Source organism: Pristiophorus japonicus, unplaced genomic scaffold (assembly GCF_044704955.1).
Source record: "Pristiophorus japonicus isolate sPriJap1 unplaced genomic scaffold, sPriJap1.hap1 HAP1_SCAFFOLD_258, whole genome shotgun sequence".
Taxonomy (NCBI): Eukaryota; Metazoa; Chordata; class Chondrichthyes; family Pristiophoridae; genus Pristiophorus; species Pristiophorus japonicus.
In genome coordinates this window covers 468,846-494,241 of record NW_027252318.1, presented here as the reverse complement: position 1 = coordinate 494,241, position 25,396 = coordinate 468,846, and the positions used below count along the sequence as shown (strand labels likewise).

Genomic DNA, 25,396 nt, shown 5'->3' with positions numbered 1-25,396 from the left:
GACGGCGCCCCTTCGCTTTAGGAGAGGGGTGCGCCAGGGATGCCCCATGTCCGGCCAGTTATACGCCGTTTGCGTGGAGCCTTTCCTGCGCCTCTTGCGGACGAGGTTGACGGGACTGGCTCTGCAAGGGCCGGGCGTGGAGGTCGTCCTCTCGGCTTACGCCGATGACGTGCTCCTCGCGGTAGAGGATCCCGCTGACCTGCGGAGGATGCGTGAGTGCCAGGAGATTTACTCGGCCGCGTCCTCCGCCAGGATCAACTGGGAGAAATTTTCCGGACTCCTGGTGGGTCAGTGGCGGGTGGACTCCCTGCCGGAGGAGCTCAGGCCTTTTGCCTGGAGCACGACCCATCTCCTCTATCTGGGAGTCTACCTTAGCCCCGACGAGGGAGCCTGGCCGGCGAACTGGCAGGAGCTGGAGGCCAAGTTCGCCGCTCGCCGAGGGCGCTGGACAGGACTGCTCCGAGTGCTCTCCTACAGGGGTCGAGCGCTAGTCATAAACCAGCTGGTGGCCGCAATGTTGTGGTACCGGCTGGTCACTTTGACCCCTCCCCCTGCGTTTGTCGCCAAGATACAGAAGAAGCTGGTGGACTTCTTCTGGAACAACAGGAAGCACTGGGTCTCTGCTGCGGTCCCGAGTCTCCTGCTTGAGGAGGGCGGTCAGTCGTTGGTGTGCGTCCATCTTCAGACCCTGCAGAGATACCTTTACGTCGAGCCCCCTCCTGGCTGGTGTGCTCTGGCGAGGTATTTCTTCCACCAGCAGCGCGACCTCAATTATGACACGCAGCTCCTGTTTGTCAACTTGGGGGGTGCTAGGACCGCCCTCCGGGAGCTGCCTGTCTTTTACAGGGAACTCATCAGGGTCTGGAACAAAGTCTCCACCAAGCGCAGCTCTCCGCCGGCTGGAGTGGCGGCCGTCCTCCAGGAGCCGCTGCTCGGGAATCCGTACCTCCACGACCGAGGTTTTATGTGGCGGTCGGAAGAGAGGGCTGTGGCTGGTGAGGTGACCAGGGTCAGGGACCTGCTCGATGGCACGGTGCCTAAATTCTGCCAACGTCCGCCACGCAGCCGATGCCATCGAGTCGCTAAAAACAGCTCTGGGCCCTGACCCCGTTAGGTGCATCGAGGAGGCTCAAGCACGTGGGGAGATCCCGTCCGAACTGACCCCCGTCCGGACGGAATTCCTCATCGGCGCCAAACCCCGGAACCTCCCTCGGGGGCCGGCGCCTCACAACTTGAGCCGCCTCGGGGAAATCCCCTCCGTGCCTTTCAGTTCCGCGTGGAGGGGTTTCTTGTACGGGCTGCTCCTGCACACTCTCAACTTTGCCATCCTCGCCGGCCGTCCGGACACGCCATGGCGTACCATCTTGCCGTCCGGAGGAGACGGGGGTCTCCGATGGAGGGCACTCTACGCAGGGGTCCTCCCACTATTCGTCGGGGACTTGGCCTGGAGGGTGGTGCATGGAGCAGTGCCGTGCAACAAATTTTTAAGCCGGTTCACGGACTCCCAGGCCGCCTGCAATTTCTGCGGTCTGGAGGGGTCCGTGTTCCATGTTTTTATTGAGTGCACGAGGTTGCAGCCCCTGTTTTATTATTTGAAGGGGCTGCTCCTGAAATTCTGGCTGCACTTCAGTCCCACTCTCCTGATCTTTGGGCACCCTGTGCGGTGGGGAGCGGGTAGGTCCGAAGGCCTCCTCGTCGGACTGCTCCTGGGCACGGCCAAGGGTGCCATCAGCCGGTCCAGGCAGCGGGCGGTCGAGGGGGTCGTTCAACCTGACTGCCTGCCTCTCTTCCGCTCTTACATCCGGCCCAGGGTGTCCTTGGAGATGGAGCACGCGGTGTCCACCGGTACGCTCGCGGCCTTCCGCGAGAGGTGGGCACCGGAGGGACTGGAGTGCATCATCACGCCCGGCAACCAAATTTTAATTTGATTTTACGTTTTAAAGTTTAATTTGTTTTAATTGCCGGTGCTTTTAGTGTCCCCCTCCCCTTTTATTGGGGGCACTGGAAAAAATTTGATTTTAGCGCCCCAAAAAAAAAAAAAAAGGAAAAAGAAAAAGGGGCCTTGAAAATGTCTGCTCTGTCACCCAGGCGGGTGGCACGGTTTAATGTTTATATTTATTTTCAGGTAAACTCAAAAGAGTTTCATGCACAAGGACCAATTGTGGAGCAGTGGAGGCGTGTCCTGCACAGCTGGAGCTGTGCTGCAGTGAGGAGAGGAGCTACCAACTTTTGCTCCTGCCTGGAGAGCCCTGAGAACAGCCCAGGAAGAGAAGGAAGGAAGGGGCTTCACCACCAACTTTCACCCAGAGGGAGAGGAGGAAAAAGCAGAAAACTTACAACTTTTTACCATTTCTACAAAGAGTTGGAGAGAGGGGGAAAGACCAAAACAACATCCAGTGTGGAAGGAGGAAGACTCTACCATTTCGACAGGTGGGTGTGGGTGCATTTCCCAAAAAGACTTTGTTGTATCGGTGGGGGGAGGAAAGAAGACCACTGAGGGCCGGAACATCACGAGGGGTGTGTGTGTGTGGAAGTGTGTGTGGGGGCCTTGCTTACAACTAGGCCCTACACACAACTAAACCCCCCCCCCCCATTTGCCTAGCCTGGGATAGCTGGAGCTACCAGGCTGAAGATTTCTTTTCTTTAAATACCCATTTTAACATCGTTAGGAGTGTGTGCCTGGTGGCTCTAGCTGCCCCAGGTGAAGACATCTTCTCCCCTCACCTGAAGACCACCCCAAAGACTTTGTGTTTTGCCATCTGGGGATTGCACCCACCCACAGCTGCGAGGGGAGACCTGCCCTCGCAGTTCGCCCCCCCCCTTCCCACCCCCCTCTCTCTTTCTCTGTTACTCTGTTTCTCCCCTCTCTCTCTGAGACCCCTTTCTCCCAAATTAATTTTAAAAAAACAATTGAGACAACTGAGCAGAGGGAGCAAGGCCCCTCCCCAATTGCCAACTAGGAGAGAGGTGTGCCTCGTTAAGGGCTCCTCTGCTCAGTCTTTAGACAAGAGGCCAATTAAGACCATTAAGGCCTGTGACTTTGGGGTGGGTGTAGCCCTTAAAGAGACCCCGTGATGGCGACCCCATCCACGCCGGTGGCAGGGCCAGCAAGGACATATGCGCAGGTGGCAACCGCTTCCACGGCACCTCCTGCGCCACCCGCTGCCCTGCCACCTTTTCGACTTATTACAAAAAAACACGGGGTCAAGAGCTACACTCACCCCACAATGACCATCGAGGAGTGCGTGCGGGCGATGGCTGGGGTAGTCGGCCCCTCGGCCATTGTCGCAGCCTCCAAGATGTCTGGAAAGGCCGTGTTCTTCCTGGGGTCGGAGCGGGAGGTGTCCCTGGCCCTTGAAAAGGGGCTCACGGTGGGCGGGACGTTCCTGCCGGTGGACCCTCTCGACGCCACCGCGCAGAGGTTCATCGTTTCAAATGTCCCGCCCTTTGTTCCTGCTGAGCTCCTCCTCCCTCACCTACAAGAACTGGGGGAGGTAAGGTCGGGGATCAACCCCATACCGCTCGGCCTCAGGGAGAACAGCCTGCGCCACGTGTTCTCCTTCCGCCGCCAGCTCTTTGTCCGGCTGGCGCGGGAGGAGACGACGGAGGGGAACTTTAATGTGGTGCACGAGGGGACTGCCTACCGCGTCTTCTGGACGTCGGACGGCGTGCGGTGCCATGCCTGTAGGGAGGTGGGGCACGTTCGCAAGAACTGCCCCGCCTCCAAGGCCGCCAAACCACCGAGGGCGGCCAAGGCTGGCGCCGCCGCCACCCCTCCCCCTAGTTGCGTCCGCGTGCCGGGAGCCGTAGGTGCGCGGGCATCGTCGGGGGCCTTTGTTTTCACGGCCTCCAGCGGGGGGGAGGGAGAGCGTCCGATCGAAAAAAAGGCGCGGTAGACGACGAGACATCTAGAGGCGGGTCCCCTCAGTGCGCCGGAAAGTTTGACCACCGCGCTCGGCCCAACCCAGTCACCGGCGAGCGCGGGGTGCCCTGAGCCCGTGCCCTTGAACAACACCGCAGAGGGGCCCGGGCGCGGGCAAGAAAAGGAAAAGGGGGGCGGAGCGGGAGGCCTCAGCAGACATGGAGGTCTCCCTGACTCAGCGCACCTCCAGCAACAAAAGGAGGCGCCGCTCCGTTTAGGCGGAGGGGGAACAACATCCCTCCGCGGAGGAGTCGGTGCCCGCCGCGTGTCCCGCGTCCCCCACCAGCGCCCCCAAGCAGTGCCATACGCGGGAGGAGTCTGTCCCCGGGGAGGGTGAGACAGTCGAGGCTGCCCAGCCTCTGCCGCCCGGGTATGGCATGGAAGATCTGCCTGTCGTGGGGGGCGTGGGGCCAGCGGAGGAATGCATTGCCGCCGGGCCGGGCGTCCCGGGGACTGAGGCGGGCGGGGCCGAAAAGGCCGAACCTGAGCCCGCCCAGCCAATATCCAACTTCCCCCGGGATTTGCTCGACCCGGCAGAAACCGAAATTATCAAGAATTTTAACGAAACTGTAAATGCTGGGCCGGGGGGTGGCAGCGGGGAGGGGGAGGAACACCCACCCTCGCCCCTTACTTTGGAGCTGGGGCACTTGGGGAGCCTGGGGATTTCCTATGGCCGGGTCTCTCCTTGTTCCCCGGTTCCTGGGGCGGAGGGGGAACCCCTTCCGCTGTCATTTCCCGACCCAGCACCATTTTGAAAAGAGCCCAGTGGGGACTCCTCTGCCGACGATACTGGGGGTGGGATCGGGGCAGAGCCAGGGCCGGTTGGAGCGGCCGGGTCATTTGCCGTACCTTGTGCGGTCGATGGGCCGGCTGCTGGCGGCCACCTCCCGGAGGAGGACGGGGACACGGTGGGGGACGCGGGAGAAAATCTAGAGACCACCGCCAGCGAGGCGGTGGATCTGCTCGCGGCCGCTGCCGAGACCATCCTCATTCCTGCAAAGGAACTCCGGGACTTTTTGGCCCAGAGCCGGGGTCGCTGCAACCAAGCCTGACTGGCCCTGGAATAATGGTCCGAGCTAGAGCTGATCAAGGGGTCCGTCCGCGCCGCCATTAAAACCTTGGCCTCGGGCGGGCCCTTGACAAACGCGCCACAACTTGAGCTGCGCGAGCTCGAGGGACTCCTCGCTGGGCTGCGGAGGGAGCGGAGTTCAACAAAAGACTCCGCTCCCTCCCCCACAATAGGTTAAGGTAGAGGTTGCACTATGCTTTTGCCATGAAGATAACCATAGCCAGCCTCAACATCAACGGCGGCAGAGGGGCACGCCGTAGATTTGACAATTTCTCGCTCCTGCGGGAGGGGAAATATGTGGTGTGCTTCCTGCAAGAAACCCACACCGTTCCGGGAGACGAAGCCACGTGGCTCCTGGAATGGCAAGGAGAGGTCCGCATGAGCCACCTCACCGCCATTTCTAGTGAGGTGGCCATCTTGCTGGGCCGGCATTTTCAGCCGGAGATCTTGGGGGTCGAGGAGCCCGTGCCAGGCCGCTTGCTGCACGTAACGGTTCGCCTTGGGGACGTGCCGCTCCATCTCATGAACGTGTACGCCCCTCAGCCCGGCCCGCAGCAAACGCGCTTCTTTGAAGAGGTGTCCACTCTTCTTGGCTCCGTCGACGGCGGCGACTGCATTGTCCTCGGGGGGGATTTTAACTGCACCCTCGAGGCGAGGGACCGCTCCGGTGCCCCGCAGTGCATGACGGCGATGGAGAAGTTGAGGGACCTGGTCGGGTCCTTCGACTTGGTGGACGTCTGGCGAAATCTCCACCCCGACTCCAGCGCCTTTACTTGGGTGAGGCCTGGAGTAGGATGGTCTAGAGTTGACCGCCTTTACGTGTCTCGGGCGTACGTTTCCTGCGTCCCGGCGGCCTCCATGCGGCCGGTGCCGTGTTCGGACCACCACCTGGTGTGGGCGGAGCTCGCTTTGCTCCGCGCGAGAACTGGGTCCGCGTACTGGCACTTTAACAACCGGCTGCTGGAGGACGTGCGGTTCCAGGACTCGTTCCGTCGATTCTGGTCCGACTGGAGAAGGAAGCAGGGGGGCTTCCCCTCCTTGAGGCTATGGTGGGACGTGGTCAAGGCTCACGTCCGCGTCTTCTGTCAAGAGTACACGAGGGGGTCGACCAAGAGGCGGGGGGCCAGAGTCGGGCGCCTAGAAAAAGAGGTGCTCGACCTGAAAGCCTGTCTCGGTCAAGTCGTCCAGCACCCGGCCCTGCGGACGGTGTACGAAGCGAAGAAGGCCGCGCTGAAGGGTCCAGAGGCGCGTTCGTGAGGTTGCGGATCCGGTTCCTGCGGGATCTGGACCGCGGCTCCCCCTTCTTCTACTCGCTGGAAAAAAGGCAGAGTGTCCGTAAGCAGCTCTTGACGCTGCTGGCCGACGACGGCTCTCTCCTCTCGGATCCGGAGGGCGTCAACAACAGGGCGCGTGAATATTACGAGGCTCTGTTCTCTCCGGATCCGTCCAGCGAGGAAGCGCGTAGAGCTTTGTGGGAGGACCTGCCGAAGGTCAGCCCGGAGGGCGCCGAAAATCTGGAAGCTCCGCTAAGCCTGGCGGAGCTGACCGATGCCCTCGACCGGCTCTCGAGGGGAAAATCCCCGGGGCTGGACGGGCTGACCGTGGAGTTCCACAGGGCGTTCTGGGACGTCCTGGGGAGCGACTACACGCGGGTCCTGGGGGAAAGTCTGGCAACCGGGGAGATGCCCCTCTCTTGGCGCAGGGCAGTCATTGTCCTGCTGCCTAAGAAGGGTGATCTCCGCCTCCTTAAGAACTGGCGCCCGGTCTCCCTCCTCAGCACGGACTACAAAATCTTCGCCAGGGCGATGTCTGCTCGCCTTGGTGCCGTGCTGGACCACATGATCCACCCTGACCAGTCCGACATGGTCCCGGGCCGGACAATCCACGATAACATCCATCTGGTCCGGGACCTCATCCATTGTTCCCAGGAGGCTGGTCTGTACCGGTCGCCTTCCTATCCCTCGATCAAGAGAAGGCGTTCGACAGGGTGGATCACGACTATCTGCTCGGAACTCTGCGCGCTTTCGGGTTCGGGACGCATTTCGTCGCCCGGATCCGACTTTTGTACGCCGCCGTGGAGTGTCTGATTAAGGTTAACGGGTCCTTGACGGCGCCCCTTCGCTTTAGGAGAGGGGTGCGCCAGGGATGCCCCATGTCCGGCCAGTTATACGCTGTTTGAGTGGAGCCTTTCCTGCGCCTCTTGCGGACGAGGTTGACGGGACTGGCTCTGCAAGGGCCGGGCGTGGGGGTCGTCCTCTCGGCTTTCGCCGATGACGTGCTCCTCGCGGTAGAGGATCCCGCTGACCTGCGGAGGATGAGTGAGTGCCTGGAGATTTACTCGGCCGCGTCCTCCGGCAGGATCAACTGGGAGAAATGTTCCGGACTCCTGGTGGGTCAGTGGCGGGTGGACTCCCTGCCGGAGGAGCTCAGGCCTTTTGCCTGGAGCACGACCCATCTCCTCTATCTGGGAGTCTACCTTAGCCCCGACGAGGGAGCCTGGCCAGCGAACTGGCAGGAGCTGGAGGCCAAGGTCGCCGCTCGCCTAGGGCGCTGGACAGGACTGCTCCGAGTGCTGTCCTACAGGTGTCGAGCGCTAGTCATAAACCAGCTGGTGGCCGCAATGTTGTGGTACCGGCTGGTCACTTTGACCCCTCCCCCTGCGTTTGTCGCCAAGATACAGAAGAAGCTGGTGGACTTCTTCTGGAACAACAGGAAGCACTGGGTCTCTGCTGCGGTCTTGAGTCTCCCGCTTGAGGAGGGCGGTCAGTCATTGGTGTGTGTCAGCGCCCAGCTCGCGACTTTCCGTCTTCAGACCCTGCAGAGATACCTTTACGTCGAGCCCCCTCCTAGGTGGTGTGCTCTGGCGACGTATTTCTTCCGCCAGCAGCGCGACCTCAATTACGACACGCAGCTCCTGTTTGTGAACTTGGGGAGTGTCAGGACCGCCCTCCGGGAGCTGCCTGTCTTTTCCAAGGAACTCATCAGGGTCTGGAACAAAGTCTCCACCAAGCGCAGCTCTCCGCCGGCTGGAGTGGCGGCCGTCCTGCAGGAGCCGCTGCTCGGGAATCCGTACCTCCACGACCGAGGTTTTATGTGGCGGTCGGAAGAGAGGGCTGTGGCTGGTGAGGTGACCAGGGTCAGGGACCTGCTCGATGGTGGAGGAGCGGGCTGGATGGCGCCAGACACGCTGGCGCGGCGCCTAAATTCTGCCAACGTCCGCCACGCGGCCGATGCCATCAAGTCGCTAAAAACAGCTCTGGGCCCTGACCCCGTTAGGTGCATCGAGGAGACTCAAGCACGTGGGGAGATCCCGTCCGAACTGACCCTCGTCCGGACGGAATTCCTCATCGGCACCAAACCCCGGAACCTCCCTCGGGTCCGGCGCATCACAACTTGAGCCGCCTATGGGAAATCCCCTCCGTGCCTTTCAGTTCCGCGCGGAGGGGTTTCCTGTACGGGCTGCTCCTGCACACTCTCAACTTTGCCATCCTCGCCGGCCGTCCGGACACGCCGTGGCGTACCATCTTGCCGTCCGGAGGAGGCGGGGGTCCCCGATGGAGGGCACTCTATGCAGGGGTCCTCCCACTATTCATCGGGGACTTGGCCTGGAGGGTGGTGCACGGAGCAGTGCCGTGCAACAAATTTTTAAGCCGGTTCACGGACTCCCAGGCCGCCTGCAATTTCTGCGGTCTGGAGGAGTCCGTGTTCCATGTTTTTAATGAGTGCACGAGGTTACAGCTCCTGTTTTATTATTTAAAGGGGCTGCTCCTGAAATTCTGGCTGCACTTCAGTCCCACTCTCCTGATCGTTGGGCACCCTGTGCGGAGGGGAGCGGGTAGGTCTGAGGGCCTCCTCGTAGGACTGCTCCTGGGCACGGCCAAGGGTGCCATCAGCCGGTCCAGGCAGCGGGCGGTCGAAGGGGTCGTTCAAACTGACTGCCTGCCTCTCTTCCGCTCTTACATCCGGTCCAGGGTGTTCTTGGAGATGGAGCACGCGGTGTCCACCGGTACGCTCGCGGCCTTCTGCGAGAGGTGGGCACCGGAGGGACTGGAGTGCATCATCACGCCCGGCAACCAAATTTTAATTTGATTTTATGTTTTAAAGTTTAATTTGTTTTAATTGCTGGTGCTTTTAGTGTCCCCCTCCCATTTTATACGGGGCACTGGAAAAAAAATGTGATTTTAGTGCCCAAAAAAAAAAAAAAAAAAAAAACACAAAAAAAACACAAAAAAGGGAAAAAAAAGGGCCTTGTAAATGTCTGGTGTGTCATCCAGGTCGGGTGGCACGGATTAATGTTTTATATTTTTCAGATAAACTCCAAAAAGAGTTTCATGCACAAGGACCAATGGTGGAGCAGTGGAGGCGTGGCCTATTCCATTGGAGCCCTGCTGCTGTGAGGGAAGGAGCTACCTGCTTTGCTACTGTGTGGAAGGCCTGGAGTGAGCCCTGAGACCAGCCCAGGAATAGGAGGGAAGGACTGGCTTGCTACCCACTCAACATCCGGAGGGAGAGGTGGAGTACAGAAACATTTATCACCTTTATTACTGCTACAGAGAGTTGGAGAGAGGGGTAAAAAATAACAACCTGTGTGGAAGGAGGGAGATTCTGCATCATTCTACAGGTGGGTGTTGGTGCATTCCCCGAAAGACATTGTTGTATTGGTGGGGGGAGAAAAGAAGACCTTTCGAGGGCCGGAACATCGCGGGGGGTGTGTTTGTGTGGAAGTGTGTTTGGGGGTCTTGCTTTCAACTAGGCCCCACACACCACTGAAGCACCCCTCCCCCATTGCCTAGCCTGGGATAGCTGGAGCTACCAGGCTGATAACTATATATTTACCCTAATTAACATCGTTGGGAGTGTGTGCCTGTGTGGCTCCAGCTGCCCCAGGTGAAGACATCTTCTCCCCCCACCCGAAGACCACCCCAAAGATTGTGTTTTGTTTGCCATCTGGGGAGTGCACCCAACCATCGATGTGAGGGGAGACCTGCCCTCGCAGCCTCCCTCTTTCCCACACCCCCTCACTCTATCTCTCTCTCTCTGTCTCTCCCCTCTCTCTCTGAGAGCCCTTTCCTCCTAAATTTTAAAAAACAATTAAGACAACTGAGCAGAGGGAGCAAGGCCCCTCCCCAATTGTCAACTAGGGCAGAGGTGTGCGTCGTTAAGAGCTCCTCTGCTCAGTCTTATTGAACGAGGCCAATTAAGACCATTAAGGCCTGTGACTTTGGTGTGGGTGTAGGCCTTAAAGGGACCCCGTGATGGCGACCCCATCCACGCCAGTGGCAGGGCCAGCAAGGACATATGCGCAGGTGGTGTCCACATCCACGGCACCTCCTGCGCCACCTGCTGCCCTGCCACCTTTCAGACTTATCACCAAGAAACACGGGGTCAAGAGCTACACTCACCCCACAATGAGCATCGAGGAGTGCGTGCGGGCGATGGCTGGGGTAGTCAGCCCCTCGGCCATTGTCGCAGCCTCCAAGATGTCTGGGAAGGCTGTGTTCTTCCTGGGGTCGGAGCGGGCGGTGTCCCTGGCCCTTGAAAAGGGGCTCACGGTGGGAGGGACGTTCCTGCCGGTGGACCCTCTCGAGGCCACCGCGCAGAGGGTCATCATTTCAAACGTCCCGCCCTTTGTTCCCGCTGAGCTCCTCCTCCTTCACCTACACCAACTGGGGGAGGTAAGGTCGGGGATCAACCCCATACCGCTCGGCCTCAGGGAGAACAGCCTGCGCCATGTGTTCTCCTTCCGCCGCCAGCTTTTGGTCCAGCTGGCGTGGGAGGAGACGACGGAAGGCAATTTTAATGTGGTGCACGACGGGACTGCCTACCGCGTCTAATGGACGTCGGACGGCGTGCGGTGCCATGTCTGCAGGGAGGTGGGGCACGTTCGCAAGAACTGCCCCGCCTCCAAGGCCGCCAAACCACCATTCAAATAATATTCCCTTTTACTGTTTTTTTCCCCCAAGGTGGATGACCTCACATTTTCCGACATTGTATTCCATCTGCCAAACCTTAGCCCATTCGCTTAACCTATCCAAATCTCTTTGCAGCCTCTCTGTGTCCTCTACACAACGCTGTTTCCCACTAATCTTTGTGTCATCTGCAAATTTTGTTACACTACACTCTGTCCCCTCTTCCAGGTCATCTATGTATATTGTAAACAATTATGGTCCCAGCACTGATCCCTGTGCCACACCACTAACCACCGATTTCCAACCCGAAAAGGAACCATTTATCCTGACTCTCTGCTTTCTGTTAATCATCCAATTCTCTATCCATGCTAATACATTTCCTCTGACTCTGCATACCTTTATCTTCTGCAGTAACCTTTTGTGTGGCATCTTATTGAATGTTTTTTGGAAATCTAAATACACCACATGGTTAGGATCTGGAATGCACGGCCTGAAAGGGTAGTGGAGGAAGAATCAACAACAGCTTTCAAAAGAGAGTTGATTAAGTTTCTGAAAGAAAACATTTGCAGGGCCGGTGTGAGGGAAGGGCGGGGCAGTGGGACGAGCTGGGAGCCAGCAGGGTCTCGACGGGCCTAATGGCCTTCCGTGCTGTAAACATTCTCTGATTGTGTGAGGAGAACCACTCTGTTCCCTGACTCAATCTAAAGCTTCCTGATTGTGAGCACCTCTGTTAAACCTGCCCTGCACCTTCACTGCTCCAAGGAGAACCACCCCAGATGCTGCAGCCATCATTTTATTGAATGGCGGCAAGCTCGAGGGACCAAATGCCGACTCATCTCCTATTTCTGATGTTCTCATGTATTCATGTCACTGGTCCCCATCCTGCACCTGATGGCCTCCCTGCAGTAAGATGGCCGCCGCGCATGCTCCCTGCCCTGCAGAGGGACAATGGAAAGCATTGTGACGTCAGGAAGCCCCGCCCCTGTCGCTCCCTGTGGAGGCCGGTCCCGTGCTGCCCAAAGATGGCGGCCGAACTCCCCACAATCCCCGACAGTATCCAAGGCCCGTCCCCGCCGGAAGGTGCCCCGCAGCCGCCACCCGCAGACTCGGCGGCCAAATCTCGCTACCCGCGCGTGTCCGTGAGTATGTGAGTCCGCAGGGAGACCGGGCGCGCTGCTCGGGCCGCTGCTCCATCCTCCGCGACGGCGGTGAAACGTCGTCCATCCGTCCGCGGCCAACAGGCTGGCCCGCGCCTGCGCACAACTCCGCCCCGCCTCACCCGGGCCCCCGAGTTCAAAGGCCGCGAGCGGAGCCCGCCAACCGCCCGTCAGCCCGCAGCCAATAGCGAGGCGGCGCGGGACACCAGCCCACCCAGCGCGCGCTGCTCCGCGCCAATCAGCGGCGGCGGGGGCGGGGCCGAGGCGCCAATCAATCAATCGGCGAACAAGCCAAGGCGCGCGGTGCTGAAGGGAAAGTGTCTCTGGCGACACAAACAGAAGATGCTGGAAGTGTCCGCGGCCCAGGCAGCATCTGTGGGCAGCGTCAGAGGGGGCGGGGCCGCGGCCCTCCGTCACAACTGGAGAGTGCTGGGAAAGAATAGATCCTGAAGGAGCACTGAAAGGGGGAGAGGGAGAAAGGACAACAGGGAAGGCCTGTGATAGGGGGGAAGGCAGGAGAGATTAGAGAGACAACAGGGAGGATGGGCCGAATTCAAATAGTACTGACAGGAGTTAGAACAACATTAGTCAGGATGGGGTGTGAATGGTGGGATAATGATCAGTGGGCACTAGAGACAAGGGAAAAAAACATGCTCGGTGGGTGAAGACCATGAGAAATAGGAGCGGGAGTGGGCCACCCGGACCCCAAGCCTGCTCCCCATTCAATAAGATCATGGCTGGTCTGATCATAGAGTCAGCTCCACTTTCCTGCACACTCCCCAGAACCCTTTACTCACTTATCGCTCAAAAATCTGTCTATCTCCGCCTTAAACATATTCAATGACCCAGCCTCCACAGCTCTCTGGGACAGAGAATTCACCGATTTACAACCCTCTGAGAGGAGAAATTCCTCCACATCTCAGTTTTAAATGGGCGGCCACTTTTTCTGAGACTATATCCCCTAGATACACTATCCCATCAAAAACTGCCAGGGCAGGTACAGCACGGGTTAGACAGGAAGGTTTAAGCTGGGCATTCCAGAACTTGGGGCCTGGACAACAGAAGGCACAGCCAACAAAGCCACCAGTGGTTGAACAATGATAATCAGGGATGCTCAGGAAGGCAGATATCTTTTTGGCCGAGGGGTGAGGGGAGCAGATGTGGGGCTGGAAGAGATTACAGAGCTAGGGAGGGGCGAGGCCATGGAGGGATTTGAAAATAAGTATTAGAATTTTGAACTCAAGGCGTTGCTTAACAAAAGCCAGTGTAGGTCAGCGAGCAGAGGGGTGATAGGTGAGCAGGACTTGGTGTGAGTTCGGACACGGGCAGCCGAGTTTTGGATCAACTCTGGTTTATGTAGGGTAGAATGTGGGAGGAGTGCGTTGGAATTGTCAAGACCAGAAGTAACAAAGGCATGGATGAGGGCTTCAGCGGTGGATGAGCTGAGGCAAGAGCAGAGATGGGCGATGTTACAGAGGTGGAACTAGACAATCTTAGTTATGCTGTGGATATGTGGTCAAAAACGTATTTCAGGGTTAAGTATGACACCAAGGTTGCGAACAGACTGGTTCAGTGTCAGACAGAAGTTGGGGAGAGGAATGGAATCAGTGACTAGGGAACGGAATTTGTGGCAATAACAATTACAAATATCACGATATTTCACAGGCTATCACGTGTAAAATGTGTGGATGAGTTTGTTAAATTTAATCTGTTCCAAAACCGGGTTAACTGATACAGAAAGTAACGGATTTCAAATCGTACATAGAAATCATAGAAAATAGGTGCAGGAGTAGGCCATTCGGCCCTTCGAGCCTGCACCGCCATTCAATGAGTTCATGGCTGAACATGCAACTTCAGTACCCCATTCCTGCTTTCTCGCCATACCCCTTGATCCCCCTAGTAGTAAGGACTACATCTAACTCCTTTTTGAATATATTTAGTGAATTGGCCTCAACAACTTTCTGTGGTAGAGAATTCCACAGGTTCACCACTCTCTGGGTGAAGAAGTTTTTCCTCACCTCGGTGCTAAATAGCTTACCCCTTATCCTTAGACTGTGACCCCTGGTTCTGGACTTCCCCAACATTGGGAAGATTCTTTCTGCATCTGACCTGTCTAAACCCGTCAGAATTTTAAACGTTTCTATGAGATCCCCTCTCATTCTTCTGAACTCCAGTGAATATAAGCCCAGTTGATCCAGTCTTTCTTGATATGTCAGTCCTGCCATCCCAGGAATCAGTCTGGTGAACCTTCGCTGCACTCGCTCAATAGCAAGAATGTCCTTCCTCAAGTTAGGAGACCAAAACTGTACACAATACTCCAGATGTGGCCTCACCAAGTACAACTGTAGTAACACTTCCTTGCCCTTGTACTCAAATCCCCTCGCTATGAAGGCCAGCATGCCATTTGCTTTCTTAACCGCCTGCTGTAACTGCATGCCAACCTTCAATGACTGATGTAGCATGACACCCAGGTCTCGTTGCACCTCCCCTTTTCCTAATCTGTCACCATTCAGATAATGGTCTGTCTCTCTGTTTTTACCACCAAAATGGATAACCTCACATTTATCCACATTATACTTCATCTGCCATGCATTTGCCCACTCACCTAACCTATCCAAGTCACTCTGCAGCCTCATAGCATCCTCCTCGCAGCTCACACTGCCACCCAACTTAGTGTCATCCGCAAATTTGGAGATACTACATTTAATCCCCTCGTCTAAATCATTAATGTGCAATGTGAACAGCTGGATCTCCAGCACAGAACCTTGCGGTACCCCACTAGTCACTGCCTGCCATTCTGAAAAGTACCCATTTACTCCTACTCTTTGCTTCCTGTCTGCCAACCAGTTCTCAATCCACGTCAGCACACTACCCACAATCCCATGCGCTTTAACTTTGCACATCAATCTCTTGTGTGGGACCTTGTCGAAAGCCTTCTGAAAGTCCAAATACACCACATCAACTGGTTCTCCCTTGTCCAGTCTACTAGAAACATCATCAGAAAATTCCAGAAGATTTGTCAAGCAGGATTTCCCTTTCACAAATCCATGGTGACTTGGACCTATCATGTCACCTCTTTCCAAATGCGCAGCAATGACATCCTAAATAATTGATTCCATCATTTTACCCACTACCGATGTCAGGCTGACCGGTCTATAATTACCTGGTTTTTCTCTACCTCCTTTTTTAAAAAGTGGTGTTACATTAGCTACCCTCCACTCCATAGGAACCGATCCAGAGTATATGGAATGTTGGAAAATGACTGTCAATGCATCCGTTATTTCCAAGGTCACCTCCTTAAGTATTCTGGGATGCAGTCCATCAAGCCCTGGGGATTTATCGGCCTTCAATCCCATCAATTTGCCCAACACAATTTCCCGACTAATAAGGATTTCCTCCAGTTCCTCCTTCTCATGAGACCGTCTGACCCATAGTAACATAGAAAATAGGTGCAGGAGTAGGCCATTCGGCCCTTCTAGCCTGCACCGCCATTCAATGAGTTCATGGCTGAACATGCAACTTCAGTACCCCATTCCTGCTTTCTCGTCATACCCCTTGATCCCCCTAGTAGTCAGGACTTCACCTAACTCCTTTTTGAATATATTTAGTGAATTGACCTCAACAACTTTCTGTGGTGGAGAATTCCACAGGTTCACCACTCTCTGGGTGAAGAAGTTTCTCCTCATCTCGGTCCTAATTGGCTTACCCCTTATCCTGAGACTGTGACCCCTGGTTCTGGACCTCCCCAACATTGGGAACATTCTTCCTGCATCTAACCTGTCGAAACCGATCAGAATGTTAAACATTTCTATGAAATCCCCTCTCATTCTTCTGAACTCCAGTGAATACAAGTCCACTTGTTCCAGTCTTTCTTGATATGTCAGTCCTGCCATCCCGGGAATCAGTCTGGTGAACCTTCGCTGCACTCCCTCAATAGCAAGAATGTCCTTCCTCAAGTTAGGAGACCAAAACTGTACACAATACTCCAGGTGTGACCTCACGAAGGCCCTGTAGAACTCTAGTAACACCTCCCTGCCCCTGTACTCAAATCCCCTGGCTATGAAGGCCAACATGTAATTTGCTTTCTTAACTGCCTGCTGTACCTGCATGCCAACCTTCAATGACTGATGTACCATGACACCCAGGTCTCGTTGCACCTCCTCTTTTACATCCGGAAGGTTGTTTTTGTCCTCCTTAGTGAATACCGAACCAAAGTACTTGTTCAATTGGTCTGCCATTTCTTTGTTCCCCGTTATGACTTCCCTTGATTCTGACTGCACCAGCATTCAATAAGATCATGGCTGATCATTCCCTCAGTACCCCTTTCCTGCTTTCTCTCCATACCGCTTGATCCCTTCAGCCATAAGGGCCATATCTAACTCCCTCTTGAATATGTCCGATGAACTGGCATCAACAACTCACTGCGGTAGGGAATTCCACAGGTTAACAACTCTCTGAGTGAAGCAGTTTCTCCTCATCTCAGTCCTAAATGGCTTACCCCTTATCCTTAGATAAGGTCCCCTGGTTCCGGACTTCCCCGACATCGGGAACATTCTTCCTGCATCTAAACCTGTCCAGTCCCGTCAGAATTTTATGTTTCTATGAGATTCCCTCTCATCCTTCTAAACTCCAGCGAATTAAGGCCCAGTTGATCCAGTCTCTCCTCATATGTCAGTCCTGCCATCCCGGGAATCAGTCTGGTGAACCTTCGCTGCACTCCCTCAATAGCAAGAACGTCCTTCCTCAGATTAGGAGACCAAAACTGAACACAATATTCCAGGTGAGGCCTCACTAAGGCCCTGTACAACTGCAGTAAGACCTCCCTGCTCCTATACTCAAATCCGCTAGCTATGAACGCCCACATACCATTTGCCTTCTTTACCACCTGCTGTACCTGTATGCCAACTTTCAATGACTGATGTAGCATGATACCCAGGTCTCGTTGCACCTCCCCTTTCCTAATCTGCCACCATTCAGATAATATTTTGCCTTCATGTTTTTTCCACCAAAGTGGATTAGCTCACATTATACTGCATCTGCCATGAGTTTGCCCACTCACCTAACCTGTCCAAGTCACCCTGCAGCCTCTTAGCGTCCTCCTCACAGCTCACACTGCCACCCAGCTTGGTGTCATCTGCAAACTTGGAGATATTACACTCAATTCCTTCATCTAAATCATTAACGTATCTTGGAAATAGCTGGCGTCCCAGCATTGAGTCCTGCGGCACCCCACTAGTCACTGCCTGCCATTCTGAAAAGGACTAGTTTATCCCAACTCTCTCCTTCCTGTCTACCAACCAGTTCTCTATCCACGTCAGTACATTACCCACAATACCAGGTGCTTTGATTTTGCGCACCAATCTCTTATGTGGGACATAGAAACATAGAAACATAGAAAATAGGTGCAGGAGTAGGCCATTTGGCCCTTCTAGCCTGCACCGCCATTCAATGAGTTCATGGCTGAACATGCAACTTCAGTACCCCATTCCTGCTTTCTCGTCATACCCCTTGATCCCCCTAGTAGTAAGGACTTCATCCAACTCCCTTTTGAATATATTTAGTGAATTGGCCTCAACTACTTTCTGTGGTAGAGAATTCCACAGGTTCACCACTCTCTGGGTGAAGAGGTTTCTCCTCATCTCGGTCCTAAATGGCTTACCCCTTATCCTTAGACTGTGACCCCTGGTTCTGGACTTCCCCAACATTGGGAACATTCTTCCTGCATCTAACCTGTCTAAACCCGTCAGAATTTTAAACGTTTCTGTGAGGACCCCTCTCATTCTTCTGAACTCCAGTGAATACAAGCCCAGTTGATCCAGTCTTTCTTGATAGGTCAGTCTCACCATCCCGGGAATCAGTCTGGTGAATCTTCGCTGCACTCCGTCAATAGCAAGAATGTCCTTCCTCAAGTTAGGAGACCAAAACTGTACACAATACTCCAGGTGTGGCCTCACCAAGGCCCTGTGCAACTGTAGCAACACCTCCCTACCCCTGTACTCAAATCCCCTCGCTATGAAGGCCAACATACCATTTGCTTTCTTAACCGCCTGCTGTACCTGCATGCCAACCTTCAATGACTGATGTACCATGACACCCAGGTCTCTTTGCACCTGTCCTTTTCCAAATCTGTCTGAATTCAGATAATAGTCTGCCTCTCTGTGTTCACCTCACATTTATCCACATTATACTTCATCTGCCATGCATTTGCCCACTCACCTAACCTATCGAAGTCACTCTGCAGCCTCATAGCATCCTCATCGCAGCTCACACTGCCACTCAACTTAGTGTCATCCGCAAATTTGGAGATACTACATTTAATCCCCTCATCTAAATCATTAATGTACAATGTAAACAGCTGGGGCCCCAGCACAGAACCTTGTGGTACCCCACTAGTCACTGCCTGCCATTCTGAAAAATACCCATTTACTCCTACTCTTTGCTTCCTGTCTGCCAACCAGTTCTCAATCCATGTCAGCACACTACCCCCAATCCCATGTGCTTTAACTTTGCACATTAATCTCTTGTGTGGGACCTTGTCGAAAGCCTTCTGAAAGTCCAAATATACCACATCAACTGGTTCTCCCTTGTCTACTTTACTGGAAACATCCTCAAAAAATTCCAGAAGATTTGTCAAGCAGGATTTTCCTTTCACAAATCCATGCTGACTTGGACCTATCATGTCACCTTTTTCCAAATGCGCTGTGATGACATCCTTAATAATTGATTCCATCATTTTACCCACTACTGAGGTCAGGCTGACCGGTCTATAATTCCCTGTTTTCTCTCTCCCTCCTTTTTTAAAAAGTGGGGTTACATTGGCTACCCTCCACTCGATAGGATCTGATCCAGAGTCAATGGAATGTTGGAAAATGACTGTCAATGCATCCGCTATTTGACCTTGTCAAAAGCCTTTTGAAAGTCCAAATACACCACATCCATTGGTTCTCCCTTGTCCACTTTACTAGTTACATCCCCAAAAAATTCTAGAAGATTTGTCAAGCATGATTTCCCTTTCATAAATCCGTGCTGACTTGAACTGACCCTTTCACTGCTTTCCAAATGCGCTGTTATGTCATCTTTAATAATTAATTCCAACATTTTTCCCACTCCTGATGTCAGGCTAACTGATCTATAATTACCCATTTTCTCTCTCCCGCCATTTTAAAAAAAGTGGTGTTACATTTAGCAACCCTCCAGCCTATAGGAACTGATCCAGACTGTTGGAAAATGATCACCATTGCATCCACTATTTCTAGGGCCACTTCCTTAAATACTCTGGGATGCAGACTATCATGCCTTGAGGATTTATCGGCCTTCAATCCCATCAATTTCCCTCACACAATTTCCCGTCTAATAAGGATTTCCTTCAGCTCCTCCTTCTCACCAGACCCTCGGTCTGCTAGTATTTCCGGAAGGTTATTGGTGTCTTTCTTCATGAAGACAGAACCAAAGTATTTGTTCAACTGGTCCGCCATTTCTTTGTTCCCCATTACAAATTCACCTCAATCTGACTGCAAGGGACCTACGTTTGTCTTCACTAATCTTTTCCTTTTCACATATCTATAGAAGCTTTTGCAGCCAGTTTTTATGTTCCCAGCAAGCTTCCTCTCAAACTCTATTTTCCGCTTCCTAATTAAACCCTTTGTCCTCCTCTGCTGAATTATAAAATTCTCCCAGTCCTCAGATTTGCTGCTTTATCTGACCAGTTGATATGCCTCCTCCTTGGATTGAACATTATAATTAATTTCCCTTGTTAGCCACGATTGAGCCACCTTCCCCGTTTTATTTTTACTCCAGACAGAGATGTACAATTGTTGAAGTTCATCAATGTGATCTTTAAATGTTTGCCATTACCAAGCCACCATCAACCCCTTAAGTATCATTCACCAGTCTATTCTAGCCAATTCACGTCTCATACCATCGAAGTTACCTTTCCTTCAGTTCAGGACCCTAGTCTCTGAATTAACTGTGTCACTCTCCATTTTCTACCAAAACATTCTACCATATTATGGTCACTCTTCCCCAAGGGACCTCGCAAACAAGAGTGCTCATTAATCATTTCTCATTACACATCACCCAGCCTAGGATGGCCAGCCCTCTAGTTGGTTCCTCGGCATATTGGTCTAGAAAACCATCCGTAAAAGACTCCAGGAAATCCGCTTCCACCGCATTGCTACCAGGTTGGTTAGCCCAATCAATATGCAGATTAAAGTCGCCCATGATAACTGCAGTACCTTTATTGCACGCATCCCTAATTTCTTATTTGATGCTGTCCCCAACCTCACTACTACTGTTTGGTGGTGTGTAAATAACTCCCACTAGCGTTTTCTGCCCTTTGGTATTCCGTAGCTCCACCCATACTGATACCACATTATCCAAGCTAATGTCCTTCCTTACTATTGCGTTAATTTCCTCTTTAACCAGCAACGCCACCCCACCTCCTTTTCCATTCTGTCTATCCTTCCTGAATGTTGAATACCCCTGAATGTTGAGTTCCCAGCCTTGGTCACCCTGGAGCCATGTCTCCGTGATGCCAATTACATCATATCTGTTAACAGCTATCTGTGCAGTTAATTCGTCCACCTTATTACTAATACTCCTCGCATTGAGGCACAGAGCCATCAGGCTTGTCTTTCTAACACACTTTGCCCCTTTAGAATTTTTCTGTAATGTGGCCCTTTTTGCTTTTTGTGTTGGGTTTCTCTGCCCTCCACTTTTACTTTTCTTCTTTCTACTCCTGAATCCTACTCCATTCATCTACACTCACTGATTCCTGGTATTGTTGTTGATGTAAAAAAATTCTAAATTAATGACACTGCCTTTTGAACAGCACTTAAATAGAATTGTTGACATGTACAATGGGTTTGCTTCTGCCCCCATTCTACTTCCCTCTGTCTCCCTGCATAGGTTCCCATCCCCCTACCATATTACTCTAATCCCTCCCCAACAGAACGAGCAAACACTCCCCCTAGGACATTGGTTCCGGTCCTTCCCAGGTGCAGATCAATTGTACTGGCCCCACCTCCCCCAGAACCAGTTGCAATATTCCAGGAATTTGAATCCCTCTTTTCTGCACCACTCCTCAAGCCACGTATTCCTCTGAGCTATCCTGCGATTCCTACTCTGACCAGCACGTGGCATTGGTAGCAATCCTGAGATTACTACCTTTGAGGTCCTACTTTTTAATTTAGCTCCTATCTCCATAAATTCGTCTTGTAGGACCTCAAACAGAACAAGTTTGGGGTTTGATATGAAAGAAGACAAATTGGTGAGAAGTGATATAAGTTAGATTAAGAAAAAGCACTAAAATGGAACATCAATTGGTCTCCTGTGATCACGGAACAATCAAGTATTCGAAACACTGTTTTTGAAACACAGATAATTTATTCAACATTTATACAGGGTATCAATTTCCAGCTCACGTATAGGGGCTATTAAGATCATCAGAAACTAACAAGAGCTGCCAGAATGAACATGTTTCAGTGTCCAATGCAATCACAGTAAATCCTGTTCTATTCACAAATGCAGCCTTTCTCCTCAGCCCATTTAAAACTGAGATGAGGAGGAATTTCTTTTCTCAGAGGGTTGTAAATCTGTGGAATTCTCTGCCCCAGAGAGCCGTGAGGGCTGGTTCATTGAATATATTTAAGGCGGAGATGGACAGATTTTTGAGCGATAAGGGAGTAAAGGGCTCTGGGGAGCGGGCAGGGAAGTAGAGCTGACTCTATGATCAGATCAGCCATGATCTTATTGAATGGGGAGCAGGCCCGGGGGTCCGGGTGGCCCACTACTGCTTATATTTCTCATGGTCTTATGTACCCAGCATGCCCCGTGGGGAAGAATGTGCCGCACCCAGACTACAGGAGCTGAGTGCGCAGGCGCGGGTCCTGGGGGGCGGGGCTTTGGTGTGTGTGTGCAGTGCGGGTAATGGCGGAGAGCACAAGTTTTGTGTGGGCTCCTCAGAAGTGTCCTTTTCATCGGTACAGAGCGGAGTAATGAACCAACGGGGAGCCGGGGAGGCTTCATAAACAACCGGTGCCCGCCGCAAGCCCGGAATAATAACCGGAATATCGGCGGTTGCAGCTTCGGGGCTTACTCTCGGTCACAGGACCAGGCTAACGGCGGACATTTTGGTGTAGGAAGGCTGGTTCAACGGTCTGCCATCTGTATTCAGTGAGTAGCAAAGCGCATGCGCGGCCATGTTAGTGCAGGAACAAAGTGAATTATGTCAGTGTCTGGAACTGAACCCAGCCAGAGTCAGCACCTACAGGGGAGGGGAACCAGTGAGTGTAGAACTGAACCCAGCCAGAGTCAGTACCTTCAGGGGAGGGGAACCAGTGAGTGTAGAACTGAACCCAGCCAGAGTCAGTACCTTCAGGGGAGGGGAACCAGTGAGTGTAGAACTGAACCCAGCCAGAATCGGTGGTGAAAACTGGGAGTGGAGGGGAAATTCTCTAGAACATAAGAAATAGGAGCAGGTGTAGGCCATTTGGCCCCTTGACCCTGCTCCCCATTCAATAAGATCATGGCTGATCCGATCATGGATTAGGTTCGAATTCCCTGTCCGCTCCCCATAACCCTTTACTCCCTTATCGCTCAAAAATGTGCCTATCTTCACCTTAATTATGTGTCACTCTCCATCTTAATAAAGAATTCTACTCTTCCCCAAGGGGCCTCGCACAAGATTGCTAATTAGTCCTCTCTCATTACACATCACCCAGTCTAGGATGGCCAGCCCTCTAGTTGGTTCCTCGACATATTGGTCTTGAAAACGATCTCTAATACACACCAGGAAATCCTCCTCCACCACATTGCTGCCAGTTTGGTTAGCCCAATCAATATGTAGATTAAAATCGCCCATGATAACTGCTGTACCTTTATTGCATGCATCCCTAATTTCTTATTTGATGCTGCCCCCAACCTCACTACTACTGTTTGGTGGTGTGTACATAATTCCCACTAGCGTTTTCTGCCCTTTGGTATTCCGTAGCTCCATCCATATTGATTCCACATCATCCAAGCTAATGTCCTTCCTTACTGTTGCGTTAATTTCCTCTTTAACCAGCAATGCCACCCCACCTTCTTTTCCATTCTGTCTATCCATCCTGAATGTTGAATACCCCTGAATGTTGAGTTCCCAGCCTTGGTCACCCTGGAGCCATGTCTCCGTGATGCCAATTACATCATATTGGTTAACAGCTATCTGTGCAGTTAATTCGTCCACCTTATTCCGAATACTCCTCGCATTGAGGCACAGAGCCTTCAGGCTTGTGTTTTTAACACACTTTGCCCCTTTAGAATTTTGCTGTAATTTGGCCTTACACTTTAACCGTCCTACACTTCAATCTATTTTCCCAGTCCACTTTTGCCCAATCTGCCCTCATACCTATGTAGTCTCCGTCATTTAAGCTTAGAACGCTGGTTTGAGATCCAAATTTCTCGCTCTCCATCTGAATTTGAAATTCAACCATGCTATGATCACTCATTCCAAGGGGCTCCTTTATTCGGAGATTGTTTATTAATCCTATCTCATTACACAGGACCAGATCTAAGATAGCCAGCACTTCAGAGGAGGAGAGAGAGAGGAAACCAGTTATTGTAGAACTGAACCCAGTCAGAGTCAGCACCATCAGGGGAGGGAGAGGGAGGGGAACCAGTGAGTGTAGAACTTAACTCGTCCAGATCCAGCTCATTCAGGAGAGGAGAGGAGAGGAACCAGTGAGTGCAGAACTGAACCCAGCCAGAGTCAGCAGCATCAGGGGAGGAGAGAGAGAGGGGAACCAGTGAGTGTAGTACTGAACCCAGCCAGAGTCAGAAGCTTCAGGGGCAGAGAAAGGAACATGTGATTGAAGAACTGAACCCAGCCAGAGTCAGCACCATTAGGGGAGGGGAACCAGTGAGTGTAGAACTGAACCCAGCCAGAGTCAGCATAAGAAGAAGTAGGCCATACGGCCCCTCGAGTCTGCTCCACCATTTAATATGATCATGGTTGAGCCGATCATGGACTCAGGTCCGCTTCTCTGTTTGTTCCCCATAACCCCTTATTCCCTTATCGATTAAGAACTTGTCTATCTCTGTCTTAAATTTATTCAATGAGCCAGCTTCCACAGCTCTCTGAGGCAGCGAATTGCACAGATTTACAACCCTTTGAGGGAAGACATTCCTCCTCATCTGTTTTAAATGGGCGGCCCCTTATTCTAAGATTATGCCCTCTACTTCTAGTCTCCCCTATCAGTGGAAACACCCTCTCTGCATCCACCTTGTCAATCTCCCTCATAATCTTATACGTTTCGATAAAATCACCTCTCATTTGTCTGAATTCCAATGAGTAGAGGCCCAACCTTCTCAACCTTTCCTCATAAGTCAACCCCCTCATCTCCGGAATCAACCTTGTGAACCTTCTCTGAACTGCCTCCAAAGCAAGTATCTCCTTTCTTAGATATGGAAACCAAAACTGTACGCAGTATTCTAGGTGTGGCCTCACCAATAACCCGTATAACTGTAGCAAGACATCCCTGCTTTTATACTCCATCTCCTTTGCAATAAAGGCCAAGATTCCATTGGCCTTCCTGTTCACTTGCTGAACCTGCATACTTACCTTTTGTGTTTCATGCAGCAGGACTCTCCAGGTCCCGCTGTACTGCAAATTTTTCTCCATTTAAATAATAACATGCTCTTCGAATTTTTTTCTGGCAAACTGCATAACCTCACACTTTCCAACATTATACTCCAACTGCCAAATTTTTGCCCACTCACTTAGCCTGTCTATGTCATTTTGAAGGTTTTTTGTGTCCTCACACATTGCATTTCCTCCCATCTGGGCTACATTACACTCGGTCCCTCCATCCAATTCATTAATCTAGATTGTAAATAGTTGGGTGCCCAACACTGATTCCTGCAGCACCCCACTAGTTACTGATTGCCAAACCGAGAATTTATCCCGACTCTCTGTTTTCTGTTAATTAACCAATCCTCTATCCATGCGAAAATATTACCCCCAACCCCGTGAACTTTTATCTTGTGCGATAACCTTTTATGTGGCACCTTGTCAAATACCTTCTGGAAGTCCAAATACACCACATCCACTGGTTCCCCTTCATCCACCCTGTTCCTCAAAGCCAGAGTCAGCACTTTTAGGGGAAGAGAGGGAGGGAAACCAGTGAATGTGGAACTGAACCCAGCCATAGTCAGCACCTTCAGGGGTGGAGAGGGAGGAGAACCAGTGAGTGTGGAACTGAACCCAGCCAGAATTGGTGGTGAAAACTGGGAGTGGAGGAGAAACAGTTTAGAAATGTGCGATGGGTTTGGATTTCAGCACAGCAGGGGGGACAATGTGTGG

General features: G+C 52.6%; 3 protein-coding genes and 1 pseudogene across 5 annotated transcripts in view; 3 read left to right on the top strand and 1 right to left on the bottom strand.

Annotated features, from left to right (window-relative positions):
* LOC139247122 (nuclear factor 7, ovary-like) overlaps positions 1-25,396 on the top strand; it is a 640,289-nt gene that overhangs the window by 255,221 nt on the left and 359,672 nt on the right. The window lies entirely within an intron of this gene.
* LOC139247112 (zinc finger protein 432-like) overlaps positions 1-25,396 on the top strand; it is a 521,915-nt pseudogene that overhangs the window by 274,056 nt on the left and 222,463 nt on the right.
* Positions 1-25,396, bottom strand: part of LOC139247117 (zinc finger protein 432-like) — a 420,986-nt gene that overhangs the window by 230,684 nt on the left and 164,906 nt on the right. The window lies entirely within an intron of this gene.
* Positions 11,912-25,396, top strand: part of LOC139247107 (zinc finger protein 432-like) — a 32,107-nt gene continuing 18,622 nt past the window's right edge. The window contains exons 1-2 of one of the 3 annotated variants that reach the window (XM_070871511.1): positions 11,912-12,039; positions 22,044-22,230. The gene's annotated coding sequence lies outside the window, so the exon portion shown is untranslated. Of the gene's footprint in view, positions 12,040-21,990; positions 22,231-25,396 lie in introns of those variants that run through there. The other 2 variants (XM_070871512.1, XM_070871514.1) reach the window with 2 other exon arrangements.